This window comes from Tasmannia lanceolata, unplaced genomic scaffold, assembly GCF_043159265.1.
Source record: "Tasmannia lanceolata isolate RefF3 unplaced genomic scaffold, GAP_Taslan_0.1 ptg000018l, whole genome shotgun sequence".
NCBI lineage: Eukaryota > Viridiplantae > Streptophyta > Magnoliopsida > Canellales > Winteraceae > Tasmannia > Tasmannia lanceolata.
In genome coordinates, this window is record NW_027518695.1 from 28,947,653 (window position 1) to 28,963,332 (window position 15,680).

At 39.0% G+C, this 15,680-nt stretch overlaps 1 long non-coding RNA gene across 1 annotated transcript; it reads left to right on the forward strand.

Annotated features, from left to right (window-relative positions):
- Window positions 1-1,586: 1,586 nt before the first annotated feature.
- Window positions 1,587-10,668, forward strand: LOC143851365 (uncharacterized). The gene is made up of 2 exons (XR_013236304.1): window positions 1,587-1,719; window positions 10,057-10,668. It is a non-coding gene; the product is annotated as an uncharacterized LOC143851365 (long non-coding RNA).
- The last annotated feature ends 5,012 nt before the right edge of the window (window positions 10,669-15,680 follow it).

The window sequence follows — 15,680 nt, forward strand, 5'->3', positions numbered from 1 at the left end:
AGCATATTTTTTTGGGTTGGATGCATCAAGGAAGCAGGAATTGCCCAGCAGAGTGGGGAATCATGATTCCCCGATTCGCATTTGGAATAGGGAATCGTCTCGATTCCCCATTTGCGAATTTACGTGAAAAAATTATAGAAAATGCCCTCAAATGACTCATTTACCTCTTTTAAAGGGGTGTTTTGGTCATTTACTTAAAACCCTTTTTCACTGAGAATAAAATTATAAATACCTCTATACATTTTACCCTAAGCCTAGCCAAAAAAGCTTTTTCATTTTCACTGAGCTTGCTCTTCGTCCCTAATTTTTTTATTTTTACGATTAAATCCACTCATTTAAACTCTAGCCCAAGAAAAAAGAGGAACAAGAAGAGGATTACGCACAAGAAGAAGAAGAAGAAGAAGAAGAAGAAGAAGAAGAAGGAGAGAAGGAGGTAATTTTCTGGTTTTTTCACATTTAAATCCTAATATTTTTATATTTGCACAAACCCACCTGTTTTTTCTTCTTTATTCTGCCTCCTTTTAACAGAAATCGTTAACTTTTAATGCTTTTGGAGTTAAAATTGCTCTTCCACCTTCATATATCCTAACTGTATCCGTTACCATTTTTTGGAAATGATATAAACACTACCAAATTTTGATATTTGCACAAAGCATCTTGTCTTTTCTGTTTGGATTGCAGGAATTTTTTTGGAAAAGTCTGGAAAGGAAAATTATTTCTATTTTTTCCTACTGCTTTTTTGTTTTTTACTGAGAAAAAGTTAACTTGAATCATTTTCCTCTAAATTTTGGAAAGAAAAAAAAATTATGGAGAAGAGATTTCCATCAGAAATGTTTTTCTTGCAAATCCAAACAGGGCCTTAGTATTACAGGAGTTTTTAACTTTTTTATAGTCCCGTATTTATTTTAAAGTACTGTACGGACAATACTACAGGATGATCCAAACCGTCCATGTGATGGGCCATATTGTGCCCAAAAAATCATTTATATAGGATGATCCCAGCCCTCTGACTGCATATTATGGATAGCTCTTTAGATCTGAGGGCTAGGATCATCCTATGGAAATGATTTTTGGGGACCAACCTATTAACATCACATGGACGGTTTGGACTTTGGATCATCCTATGATGTGTTCCGTAGACTCCGTACAGTACTTTTTGAAAAACAAGGGACTATAAGGTCTGTAAGTAGTTAAAGAAAAGAAAAAAGACAAGATGAACTGTGAAATTATTTAAACATGGTTGTGCTGAAGCTGAACGGCTGATATCATTTTCTTTTCTTTTCTTTTTTTTTGAAATGGCAATATATTGAAAGAAGGAACCGAGATGGTCCACTAAGAAATACAAGGGAAAGGAAAAGAAAAAGGAAAAACAAGGAAAAAATTACAAAGATATAATTATGGCGGCATATAATCAAACCATTCCAGGCCAATCTATTTATGCCAGCTTTGGCTAAGGAGTCATCTTCGCCATTAGCAGATCTCCTAATATGCACAAAAGAAGCAGACGATCGCAGCACCCAATCTGAAATCTCCTCAACTAAGCTAAGAATTCGCCGTGTGTGTGTGGTGGGGGGTTGGCGGGGGGGGGGGGGTCGCTGAGCCTGAAATCCATCTCACTACATTAGAGGAATGAAAAGGCCAAACCTTTGCCGATAAGCTGTCCTCCTCAACAGAAGCCAACCGTGCATAAAACGACTTAACAGAGAAAACACCAGAAAGGTACCAAGTCCAAATTCTTTTATCCGATCCCGTTCTCTTTATGTAACATTTTTCAATGACCACAAACAAATTCGAGAGGGAGGACAATTCTCTCTCAAAGAAGTTCCTTCTAAATCTCGGGCACCACACTACCTTCTGCTCAACTCTTTCAAAGCACTCACTCACTAGCACCTCCTTGTCAGCAGCCACCGAAAATAACTCTGGGAACAATAAGCTCAATGGATCCTCAGAGCACCACGCATCAAGCCAGAATCTGATCCTATGGCCAGAATACACCTTGAAACAACAATCCTTTCTGAACTCATGCCTAAGACCAAGAATATCTCTCCAAGTTGTTACTCCCCTCTTCACATAAGAGTCATCTGATTCCCAATTCCCTGACAGAAACCCATATTTACTTCCAATAACCCTCACACATAGAGATAAATCCTCTTCCCCAAATCTCCATAACCATTTACTCAATAAGGCATTATTGAATCCCTTAATCCTTTTAATACCCAAACCTCCTTTATTTATTGGAGTACATACCTTGTCCCATTTGACTAAAGAAATTCCATTTTTGATGTTTGCTCCTCCCCAAAGAAATCTTCTTTGAATCTTCTCGATTCTCAAAGCCAAGCTTACAGGACATTTGAAAAGGGGTAAGAAATAAACCGGAATGTTAGATATCACCGACCTTATCAACGTTAATCTTCCCCCTTTCGAAACGAGGTTTCTCTTCCAAGTTTCCAATCTTCTTTCTATTCTCTCCGCTACCGGTTCCCAAAGATTTTTACCCGGTCTACCCACACCCAGTGGAAGACCAAGATATGAAGAAGGAGAAGAATCGACTTTACACCCCAAAATTACCGCATAATTCTTTACTTCCTCCAAAGAAGTATTTAAAGCAAATAACCTGGACTTAAGGAAATTTGATCGTTGCCCAAAAATCGATTCATAACAGCGAAGAATAGCCTTTAAATTCAATAATTTGATCTAGTCCGGAAGACTAAAGAGAAGAGTATCAACAGCAAACTGTAAAAGTGAAACTTCCACCTGATCCTTCCCAATACAGAAACCGTCTATCAAACCCTTGTCACTTCCCTTCTGAATCATTTTACTCAGGGTTTCCGCAACAATTACGAAGAGAAAGGGAGATAAAGGATCCGCTTGGCTTAATCCCCTTGAAGATTTGAAGAAGCCTTTAGCAGATCCATTAACCAAAACAGAAAACCACGCCGAAGACACACTTTCTAATCCAATCTCTCCATTTGCTGCTAAAGCCCATTCTCCCAAGAAGATAGTCCACACAATTCCACTCAACACGATCATAAGCCTTTTCCATATCCAGTTTACAAACCACCCCTTTTTCTCCATTCCTCGAATAAGAATCAATAACTTCATTAGCAATTGAAGAACAATCCAAAATTTGTCTATTACAAACAAAAGCACTTTGACTAATTGAAATGATGCTGGGAAGAACTACTTTTAAACGATCTGCTAGGACTTTGGCTAAGAGCTTGTAAAGACAACCTACCAAGCTAATGGGCCGAAACTCAGAAATTTTTAAAGCTCCCTCCATCTTAGGAATTAAGGCGGTGAAAGTAGCTCCCGTACCTTTATCAAGACTAGTCCCCTCATGAAATTCTTTGAAAATTTTTAAGATATCATCCTTCACAAAAGGCCAACAAGACTGGATAAAGGCAATACATAACCCATCTGGCCCAGGAGCCTTGTCCCTAGCCATGGAAAACAGAGCCGCTTTTACCTCTTCCTCGCCAAAAGGCCTATCCAACTTGGAGCTTTCCTCTAAAGATAAACTCCCAAATTCCACACCCTTTGGGATGGGGCGGACTATGTTCTCAGTTGTATACAAGGCAGAGAAAAAATTAACGATTGAAGAAGTAATACCTTCCTTACTGGACACCATATCTCCATTCTCGTACAACATTTCAATTCTATTGTATCTTCTTCTAACACTAGCCATAACATGAAAGAAAGCAAAATTTTATCTCCCTCTGATAGCCACTTCATCCTAGACTTTTGACGCCAAGTAATTTCCTCATGTAGCAAAATGGTTTGATGATCTTGCTTCAACCGACCCAATTCCTCCCACTCCTCTTCCCCCCCCCCCCCCAAACCACTTTCTTCTAAAGCTTTCTACTCCACCAACCTGGACTCCAATTCAAGCTTCCTCGCAGCCATCAATTCGTTTTTCTCTTTGACCCAAACTTTAAGTTTATTCTTGATAAATCTTAACTTTTTACCAATAACAACACCTGCTTGACCCTCCACCAAACAAGCCTTCCACCATTCTTCCACCTATCCAACATCTGAGGGTAATCAAGCCATGCTATTTTGAATCTAAAAGGGGGCGAACCCCAAGATTCCAGCCTAGGGTCTAACAAAATTGGGCAATGATCCGAGACCGAATGGATTAGAGCTCGTTGGTAAACATCCGGAACCAAAGCCAACCACTCAGCCCGATAACAGAAAACGATCCAAACCGCTATCCCCTTGAGACCACGTAAAGAATGATCCAGATAAGGGCACATCAATAAGCTCATAATCTGCAATGAAATTAGCAAATACCATCATATTTTGATTAGATCTATTACACCCCAGCCTCTCCCCTACGGCTTTAATTTCGTTAAAGTCTCCACCAATGCACCATGGATGAGGACAACTTCTTCTAGCCTTGATCAATTCTTCCCAAAAAGCCTCTTTCTCATTCCGAAGAACAGTACCATAAACTCCAGAAAATAGCCACTGAGATGCTTCTCCAACCTTATTAAAAGCCACAGATAATGAAAATCTCCCCTTCCATACTTCTATCTTTTTCCAACTGGATTCATTCCAAGCTACCACAATGCCTCTAGATGCCCCCACCGAGGGGATAACATCAAAGTCCTAGATATTATTTCTATTTTTGTTTCTTGAATACAAATCAAATCAGGCTTCTCCCTGTTAATTAACTCCTTCACTTGAAGTTTCTTCCCCAGAGTCCCCAACCCATTTGAGTTCCAAGAGATAATCTTCATTAGGAACACAGTTTAAAGGTGAGCCTCCCCTTTCTCCCTGCTGATTTCATTCCTCTATGACCCGAAATTGCACCATCTTCACTCCCACCACCCCCATAATTGATCCCTGACTTTAATCTTTTCATTCCCTTTCTTTCTTTTTGCACCATTTTCCTTTTTTTTTTTTTTATCGTTTTCAAACATGGCATTAGTAGTTAAAGAACTGTTGTTTTATTTTATTTTTGCTTATGCTTATCATGTATGATGACTTTGTTAGTTGATAGTTGATAGTTGATACTTGTTAGGTTAGTTTACTTTGTTAGTTATTTTTCTTTTACCTCCATGCTTATGTTTTAGTTTCTTACCACAATGTAAGTATGTAACTAAGAATTGTTTATATGTAGTTATGTACATCAAGTATTTTTTTTTTAATTTTAAAGTTACTATTTATTAATACAAAAAGCAACAAGTACAGATGCAAGAGCATAGGGGACAAGGAGTCCCCACAGCCAAAGAACATAGCATTTACAAAGATATATAGCGGCCTATGTAATTGCCATATTGGTATCCACGAAATTAACAGTGGTGGTTGATTGAAATATTAAATAACCGCAAGTGCACGGATCGTGTAAATACGGGTCGAACTCAAGGAAGAGAAATCTAGTTGTCAATCCTATTCTTTTACCGATTAGAATACTAGCTATGATATAATGTTGCCTGGAATAGACTCAGGATTTCCGTGGACTTAGACCTCGGAGCCAACACTATATATAAGCGTGCATTCTATTCAATCTAAGAATCAAATTCAACTACGATCTTGATTTGAAAATCTTAATTTAGGCAAAGTGTACCAAATTTTAATGATCTCTATTAACTACTTATCTAATCTAATTAGAAAACTAAAATTCTAAAAGGCCTAAGTTAATTGAAAAATTGCGAAAGTAATTTGGAATAGTGTAAAAACCTTAATTCAATATAAAAGATTACTTAGGGTTAGAATCCACCATGGGTTTGGATTAAATTGATTAATTAAAACAACTCTTGAATTGGGTTGAAAATTCGATTAACTAGTCAATAAGGAATAAGATCAAAGGGATGTCATTCCTTATAAGTAATTAATCAAATCCACTCTCCAATTTACATTGATTATATAGAACTTTATATTTGTTAATCAACAATCATTCATACGAAAGGGGAAAGCCAATGGCATGAATGATTGGGATTTTCCAAACACAAAATCCTACACAATTTTTCAATTGAGTAGATTGATTTAATTGTAAATATTTCTCATTCCCCATGGTTTCAACTAAACCCTAAGTAAATAGGATTTAGTTACTCATGAAGAAGGGAAGAAAAATAAAAATAAACGAGATAGATGGGAGAAGAATTGCCATATAGAACTTGAAAGAAAATTAAACAAAAACTAATTACTTCTTCACTAACTTGAATTGAAACAAAATTCTATCAAATTGAACTTAAAATAAATAACAAAAATTAAATAGAACTTAGTCTTTTTCTCCTCCAACTTTGGTTGAATCTTCCTCCTTCAAGCTTCAATGTCACCTTGAGTTTGAATGGTGAATGATGATGCCTTGGATTGAGAGTTGAAAAGAAAAAGAAAAAGAAAGAACAAGAAAACCTAAGGGAGAAAGCTTGAGAGTAGTGGAGAGAAAAAAGAAAAGAATAGAGAGTCTGTAGAGAGTGCCTTTTTTTTTAATATATAGAGAAAATCTCCTTATATTTTCAACACCCAAGAAAAGACACAAACTTGGCAATTTTCTTGTATTTTTGGCAACCCCCACCTATCCTTGGCAATTTATCAACTTTCACCATTTGTTGATAATTGCACAAACTTATTATTCTTTTCTCATGATTTTACCAACTTGGCACCCTTTTTTGGTAATATTTTTCTCTCCTTTTTTACTTTTCAACGTGAGAACATGAGTGGAGATTTTGGCAACACTTGCTTTTCTTCAATTTGGGTCCCACCTGTATAATATATAAACAAGTAAGAAAAGTTAGTATGTGGTTGAAATTTTGGCAAGAGGACAAAATATCATACTTCTATTAAATGGTAAGTGGGTCCCACGTCTATGACTAGCAATTGCTATTTTCATAGCAAAGGAAAACGCTGCAGTTATATCAAACAAGTTTGCATGTAAGTGCAATTCCAAGTGGGGGTCCCACACGTATATAAAAAGAAAAATCAAATAGAGGCATGCATGCATTATTGTTTTGGTTTCTTGCTATCTCGGCTGCATGTGGGTCCCACTTGCATGTATTTGCCATACACTCAAATAGAAATTACTATTTTCCAATAAAAACCGTGGGAATGGTTGATGTGTTTGGAACATGCATATATTGCCAAAAAGCAAATTCCAAGTTAGCAAGTGGGTCCCACATGTATTTCTATGAAATTCAAGCTTCTATTTAGAGTTGTGCATGGCTTGCATGGCTACTGACTTTCCAAAAGATCTTTCTAATTAAAATACACAAGCCTCTTGTATTTTTAGATGTGTGTTTTATTGCCAATATTTTTTAAAAGTGGGTCCCACCCATATAAAAAAAACGAATAGAGGTATACACACATGCCCACTGTACGTGAATAGGAAGATACTAAAATTTCTTGTGTCACCTTGCAGCCTTCTTAAAAAAAACGTTGGAAGTTGCCAACCCATGGCAAATAAATCAGTAGACCCCGCTTTCCCTTTTTTTACCAAAAAGTGATGCACGCCCATTTGTAGTTAGATGATCAACACCGTTCATTTACAAGCCCATTGGACAAGTTAAATCTTGGACACACAACATTATAATATTGTGTACTTTTTTTCTTCTTTAATGGCATCTCCTTCACGTGAGATCATGGTATATGTGCATGGGATAATTCCAAAACAGCACTTATCTGTTGGGTTGATACATGTAAGTGTGGGCCATGGTGAGGGTATAGGGTGATGAGAATAGTCAAAGGATTAATAAGAAGATTGCATGGTGTATGCCACATGTGTCAACCACCTAAGAGTGGACCCCACTTCTATTTCTTTAAAATGAACCCAATACCATAGAATTATCCCATCCGTCCAGTTGGTGGGCCCTTCTTTCATTCGGTCAACATTGAATCTTCAGAATTTTCAATTGTAGCTGCAAATTGATATTGACACCACCCTGTTTCTGATTCATGTTTTCCAAGCTTTGCTTTTTCCCTTGAAACTCCATCTTTTAAGCTATATTTTCCGTGAAAATTTAGAAAACAACCTGAAACACCAAAAACAAGAAAAATATCTTAGTAGTACCGCTTCAATTATTAAATATGCATGCTTTAGTACCACAAATTCACACATAAATGTGCTCATCAGTGGTCGCGGTGGACACCATCCTTTGCAAGAGCATCCGCAGTCGAGTTTGTAGACCGTCGTCCGTGCGTGACCGATGGCCGGATTATGCGAACCGGATCGTGAATCTCATCCACTGTTCCTAACAATCTCCAAGGCCCAACCGCACGATTCGATGCCCACGCGATGGCATTGGTAGAATCGCCTTCAATTATAAGCGGGCCAAGGTTATGCAATTCATACCACCTCAGACCAAATAGAAGGGCTTTTGCCTCCGCCACTTTCGCATCACAGACTCCAGCCGAGCCAGAAAATGACATAATGGTGTTGCTGTTGCAGTCCCGAACAACTCCACCGATGCCCGCGGCACCCAGATTTCCCATAGAGCTTCCATCAAAATTAAAGCTTAAACCATTCCTCCGGTGGTGCCTCCCAACGCGGTGCAGCTTTAGACGAGGGCTTCTTCTCAATCAACACCACACTCCAATTCCTTAATATTTCCCCAATCGAATAAGAAATGCCCACCAAAGATTTAACCCCAGTAAAAATCGCAATCTTGATCTCAAAGGCAACTCGGTACCACGACTTGGAAGTCTCCTCGAATATCCTACCGTTCCGCTCCTTCCATAAGTACCAAATAATCGCTACGGTATTGCCGCTCACATGGAGTCACCATTACAGCCGTTGAATGCACCATCCCAATTTAGGGAGTGTCGTCGAGATTCCATTGTGCAACACCCAGGCCATCTCTAAAAATTTGAAAATTGCCATTCATATTGCGAAAGCATATAGACATGTTAAGAAGACATGATCCAATGATTCTTCTTGTTTGTGACACAGTACGCACCAGCTTGCGAGTTGGAAACATCATTTTTTAAGACGGTCACAGGTGTTAATACACCGGTGGGACACCATCCTTGCGAACGCCACAATCTGTGGGGGAATCGACGGTCTCCATTACGCAAAATGGCGAGATTGCATGCAATTTCCATCGGATAGACACTTGTGGAAAGACTTGATGGAGAAACCACCCTGAGAGTCAGGGCTCCATATCCATTTATCTGGCACGTGGGGAGATAGATAGACCGTTGATAGTATTTCAAGGAGTGAAGAGAAAGAGTTAATTTATGAATCTTTGAGATTGCGGCGAAGACATACATCAAGCGTTATAAACTTATTATGGAAATAGGTCCTGTATTTTTTTTATGGATTTTCCTGTAATAGGATTTGCTTGTTTTAGAACTCACACTCGGCTCTCAATCATCCAAATTCCAAAACATATAGGGCGGAGAGTGGGATGGCTCAAGGCTCCGACAATGGTTTGTTGGCATAGATCAATGGGTTGACTTCCGTGGAAGTCATTAATCTTGGTAGCGTGGGACTATGCACCTTACCCTTTCTTGCCTCTATTCGTGTTGATTGGGATTTGATTCGGGCCGCGATCAAATTCTGGGATCTCGACATGCATGTCTTTCGTTTTGGAAGGCAAGAGCTTTTCCCGATTCATGAAAATGTTTGTATGATGCTCAAAATTTCCGACGATGGTCCCTTGTTCAAGCCTTCCTTTAATCATGGCTATGATAAGGCATTGAAGCCAAAGAAGTCAATAACGCACTACTGCGATTCACGTGGTATCTTCTTGATGCCCAAGCTAGTAGAAGCCTTCTCACAAAATAAGCTATTGGATGAGAAGTATCGATGGTGCTGTGAAAATGCCATAGCACTATGTGCTTATCCAACTTTTCTCTTTCCTTGCCGATTAGAGTCATCGGACTTGATCCCTTCATATTTTGCAAACTTGGTCGATCAAGTTTGTCAACGTGTCCACGCGCAAATCTATCTCTTACTGTCTTGGCCGAACTTTTTGATAGCATGGATAGAACTTGCCGATCTCCTAGATCCGACATTTTTGGAAGTTCCGTCACTATGTAAGTATCTGATGATTTATGAAACATTGCTTGTATGTGCTTGATTATGGATAATTATTCTGGAATTTCTTTTTTATTTAGGTCTGGTTAGTGGATAAATTCCGAATTTTGGCTCCACCTTTGCCGGAAAGACCTTGGTTGATGAATTTAAATACTAGGAAGGTGTTGGTTTCATTCGTTGCTTCTGGCAGTTGGGTTATATGGCTTGAGGGCCACGGAAGTACGGACATTGAATGGACTCTCACATGGTTGCCGATTTGCTCTGCAGTCCTTGAGACTTTTGATCAAAAGTGCATTCGGATAATGTGTTTTCAGAGCACTTCCTTTTATCTGCCTCAGCGGATCCTTCGACAGTACTATGGAGCCCAGCATCACATAGCGACGACAGATGTTGTAGTACCCTTTCGGCCCGATCCCTTGAAAACGAAGACAATGACTGAGATTGCTAGTGATTGAAATCGGTGAACCATCATCGCCCTTGAGAGGGAAAACACCTCTGCTATTGGAGAGGTGTACAAGTATTTTTGAGAATGGTTCGGAACTGGTGACGAAACTGGTGCTTCTAGGAGCATTGCAAGGGTGTGATTGATTTCTATTTGATACTGTATTTTGCGGGATGAGTATCCGGTCTATGTAATGGTTAATTATGTAATCCCCAGATGTTTCTTAGTAAAATATTCTACTATTGTACTCCGACAATGTTAATTAAATTTTAATCTTATCGTACTGCTTTAATGCATAACTTGAAGCCTGATTGATTGTGCATCATTTATGTCATTTAATTCTTTTTAATGTAATGCCCCTTATATATTAGTAATGTTTCATGTATTATTACAGTTTTCTATTTTTATGCTTGACTTGTTACATCTTTCGTTAGGGGCAAACAAAGCACGCACTCATAACTTACTTGCATTTTGCATTTCACTACTTCCCCTCTTACGCCCAGGAATTCCTCCTCAAGACGGTCTGTTCAATGTTCCAATGGATTGGATTTTGTGCAAGGGATACCCAACTCTTAGCCTCGTACCCAATTGGGTATAAAAATGGACCCCGCATCCCCGTACCAACCGGTATATTGGATCGGAGACCATGCTAAGGGAAACTGAGCCTACCACTGCATGCATGCAATGGACTTATCATAGGAAAGCCGACCCTGCTTTAAGTCATCGCTCATATTGCGAACTATAAGTTATGTTTTATTCAAAAGATCTATCATACTTAGCAAAATATTCTATTATTTAATTTTGTCAGCAATTGATAAAAGATGGACGAGACTGTGTGTGGACCAAGAAATTCACAATGAGGAATTTCAACATGGAGTTGATGACTATGTATTTAAAGGGGCCCTAGAATACCACTATGATGAGGAAGAAGACCTAGATGAAGATTATGATGACGTAGTGTTGAATCCAACAGCAAGGTCGGTGACAATACTATGGGTCATCGTAATTCAGGGAAAGAAAGTTGGGCCAGGATATGGGGAAACAAAGAAGTTCCAATGCAAGCACTGTAAGAAGGTGTTGACTGGGTCTTATACAGGGTGCACACACCTTATGGGGTCACCGAAAGGTAAAAGTCAGGGAATTCAATATCGCACTGTAGTTGCAAAAGACATCCTCAACTATGGAGGCCCTGGGAAAGTATTTTGGACAGGTAGTCGAGGTCCAAATTACTGGGAACCACGGCCATTGCATGGCCTTCGCATCTGCAAAGGTCCTTACTAGAAAGTGGAAATGCCTGGTGCCATTTATTAGCCTTAAGGTGGAGTTCAATTCCTATCTAGTGGGAGTTAAAGCAGTAGCTGAGGAAGCTCTCATTAATGGGAAATGGCAGGATGCAGAAGTGTCAAATGCAAAGGAAAACTCTGTTTCTTGAGAGGAGTCTGGCTATCGGAATTCAGACAATCCGTTGTCGGAGGAAAATTCTATCCCCAAAAATGATGGGAAAGAAAATCCTGATAAAAAAGATGTAAGGGACAAAGAGCCATTGATTGGGGCCCTCTTCGGAATTTGAATCGTCTATTAAAAAGAAAATTAGGGTAACAGTTGCTAGAAAGATGACATCACAAGGAAGGGAAGGACGGCGTGGGAAAGCAACTGTTCAGAGTACATTAAATACGAGGACAAATGGCACTCGGAGGAAGGCCTTCCGAAATTGAGTTGCTGACGGAATAGATATGAAGTCGGCAGAAGCATAGAAAGCAAGGAAAATAAAGAATAGCATTAATGATAGCTACAAAAGGGATGTTGGGAAATTGAAAAGAGCGATAGCTGGTAGGGGTCAATCCCTAAGGAAATGTGTCAAAGCTCATGAGAAGCTGAACAGCTTCCGTGTTGGAAAAGCTAGCTCCACTTATAGGGTCAGAAATCCGAGGCCCATTTATTGGTTACGAGAGGCGGTCTTTCATTCTTTAAAAGGAAACTACAAGGCCACTTTAGAAGGGAGGAGATGAAGAAAAAAATATTCGTTTCTGAAATACAAAGAATGTTGGAGAACTACGATAAACCAAGCGACTCTACTACGTCCGAGGAAGGAGAGGCTCTTGGCAGGAAAAGGAAGGGAGAATTAGTCATTGTGGGAGGAGCAGAGGCCGTCACAAATGGGCCGAAGGCTTCTGAAGAACAACCAACTCCTAGAGAAAAAGCCATGGCAATTCTGAAGAAGGAATAGAAGCAATTCAAAAGAGATACAAGATAGCATGCGGAGGAGTTTTTCAGGCTGATGAGAATGTAGAAAAGGTTCAGTCTGTTGTGGCTCCAGACGAGGAGTCGAAGACTTCTAGAGATACTTTGAATATGGAGGTCAGCCATTGGGTTCGCTCTTGTCTTGAACATGTGGAAGATACTTATGGGAAGGAGATCGAGGTGAATTCAGAGGAGGTCATATTCTCAAAGGAGAAGGAGATCTCGCTTCTGACAAGTTCGATGAGATGTTGTCGATTGGTGATGTTTTTGGGATAGGAAAACATTGATGAAACGAAGAAAATGTTTCTCAGAATGGAAGAAAGGGATTTGCGTGAGAAGATGGAAAAAGGAAAAGCAGCGGGAAAAGGGAAGCGAGAGAATGCCCTCAGGAAATAGAAGGCCATCTTCCCTAGTGTAAATAGCCTGTGATTAGGGTCTTGTTTTTGGGTCTCTCTTCTTCTTTTTCCTTTTCTCTTATTGCGTCTAGGTCATAGGATTTAGTATATGGTGTTGGAACTAGGCCTGTTATTAGCAATTAGATGCTGGGAAGAGTTTGTTGTTTTAAGACTCTAGATGTTGTTAGCTGTTGTGGGAGTGGGCCTACGGTTTAAGTTGTTAATGTTAATCCCAGTCAACCAGGTTGTTTGTATCAGGTTCTGGAAGTAGGATAAGTTGTTAGGCGGGAGGATGATTGTGGGAAATTGGGTGGGGGATGCCTTTGTTATTGGCTGGAGGATTATGGGTGGTTGTCTCTTAGGCAGGATGCCTGTTTTAGTTGGTTCATTAAAAAATTTCAGAGCAGATTTAAGGAGCGAATGAAACGATGCAGATCCTCATCAAGATTGAGAGATTTCTGTCTTTCGCATCTTGAGTCATTTTATTGCTTTGATCATTGAAGAACAAGAGCGATCGAAACAAAGCCGATCCTCACTAGCTTGAGAGACCTCGGTCTTTCACCTATGGGGGCATTCTTTTCTTCTTGCTTTGATCCTTGCTTGTCCTCGAGAAGATCTGTGAAGAGAGGCTCTTGCAAGTGAAAGTTTGGAAGCACGATGGTTCTTTTGTTTGGATGGTATTTTCTTTTTTGGAATGTAAACGCAATGATCGGATGGTTAAATCCATCCTATTGGTACCCAGAAGAAGATGTTTTAGTTTTATTCTAGTTTCTTATGGTCTAGGAGTATGCTCTTGACCAGCCATACTATGTAATGCAAGTTGGGACCTCTGGTCCCCAATGTAATTTTCATAGTATGAATATATATATATATATATATATATATATATATATATATATATATATATATATATATATATATATATATATATATATATATGTCAACTTTAAAAAATAAATAAAGAAATAGGATGTCTTTGAGTCTCTATTCTTTTTACCTTGGTTGAGTTCTCACTTGAGTCCAAGTTTTTAAACACTATTCGTATGTAAATGAATACGTTCAGATCGATGCCTTGAAGGGAATTTGCCTTGTGCTCCAATCTAACACCAATACCAAAAAAATTTCAACCAGAAAAAAGAGAACGTGAGGGAGTATTCGTGACTTGTTCAAGGTCATAATGTATGATGTGTTAATATTTCAGGCCTCTATGTTTCTTAGATTTTGTACTGTGACTCTATTTAAATTTCCTATCTATGGTTGACCAGATTTTAGATTTATACTGTCTGGAAGACAGCCTTCTCTCAAGTGTTAAGGGGCACTAATATATGCCAGATAGTTTGCAAGAGGACTTCATAGAATTGTGCTAGTTGTTGGGAACTCTCTGCCTCCTTAGTTTCAAGCTTTATCTTTGATAAAGTTCTCGTTCAAAGAAAAAGAGGGTTCTATCTGCTTGTGATGTATCAACACAAAAAATCGTTCTGACTTTGTTTTTTTTTAATGATAAAATCATCCTTACATTTACTTTACGGTTGTATGGTTTTCCTGCATGGTTATTGTTTATAATTTGTTAGCACATCATGTTCGTTGATGGTTTTGTCTGCTGCTTCTAGACTTGCAGCGTCAATCGTTGAATCACATGAGCCAAGCCCTTTACCGTGGCCGAGTTCTTGTCCGAGTCCACCTTTTTACCTACCAAGTCGATCGAAACTCCTTTGACCCTCGTAAGTTATGGTCACATCAACCTAGTACTCAAGACTGCGGTGAGTTGACTAGGATTTGCTTTGGTCTCCATCCGTGTTTTGAAACACTGGTTTGGCGAGGAAAAAGAATAAGAGTTATTTTATTTATTCGAAGGTTGAAATATGCTATATTAAAGGAAAAACTGGCTAATCAAAACAAGGTAAGTCAAATTATGTCCTGGAGATGGCACATGAGAGACAGATTCTGGCACCTACTGCCCTTTTGGCCTTCACCGTTAACAGGGGAGACATTTCAATTTTCAAAACAGACTTAATATAACTTGCCTTTATTCAGGGGCTGCAACCATGCAGAACGTGTACAACATGCGACTCATAACCAACAATAGTCAAGTGTCATATTCATCAATTGTTGGGTAGAGGAACCACCGACAGGAAATGAGCATGGAAACAAATTATTCAAATAAACTGCATTAAGGCCAACCTCAGAAGACATTTCAATATATAGGAAGTATAACGATGTGCACTCCATTATCTGTAGGAGTTGGAAGTGCCTGAAACCAATGAAGTATCCTTCTTAAAAGAAGATGTTAAATGTTATGAAACTTGGTCAACTCATACTCTTCTGCTAAATTCAAAATTAGTTTGTGGAGAAGGGTTTCATAAATTCTGAAGTCGGATTATTCTTGTAATTATTGCATGAAGTAAACTTTAATGTGTCCAAGCACAGACACACACCACACATACGCGCGAACACTTTAGTAAATTCAGACCTGGGAAATAGGTCTAACAATCATGCTTATAGCACAGAAATCCTCATAAGGGGCACAACGGACAAAGAAGAAAAACCACAAAGCAAAAGATTTTATGTCAATCCGTCCATGGAAGGGTGACGAAGTTGTTACAATCTAAAAGAAAATCAGAGGAAA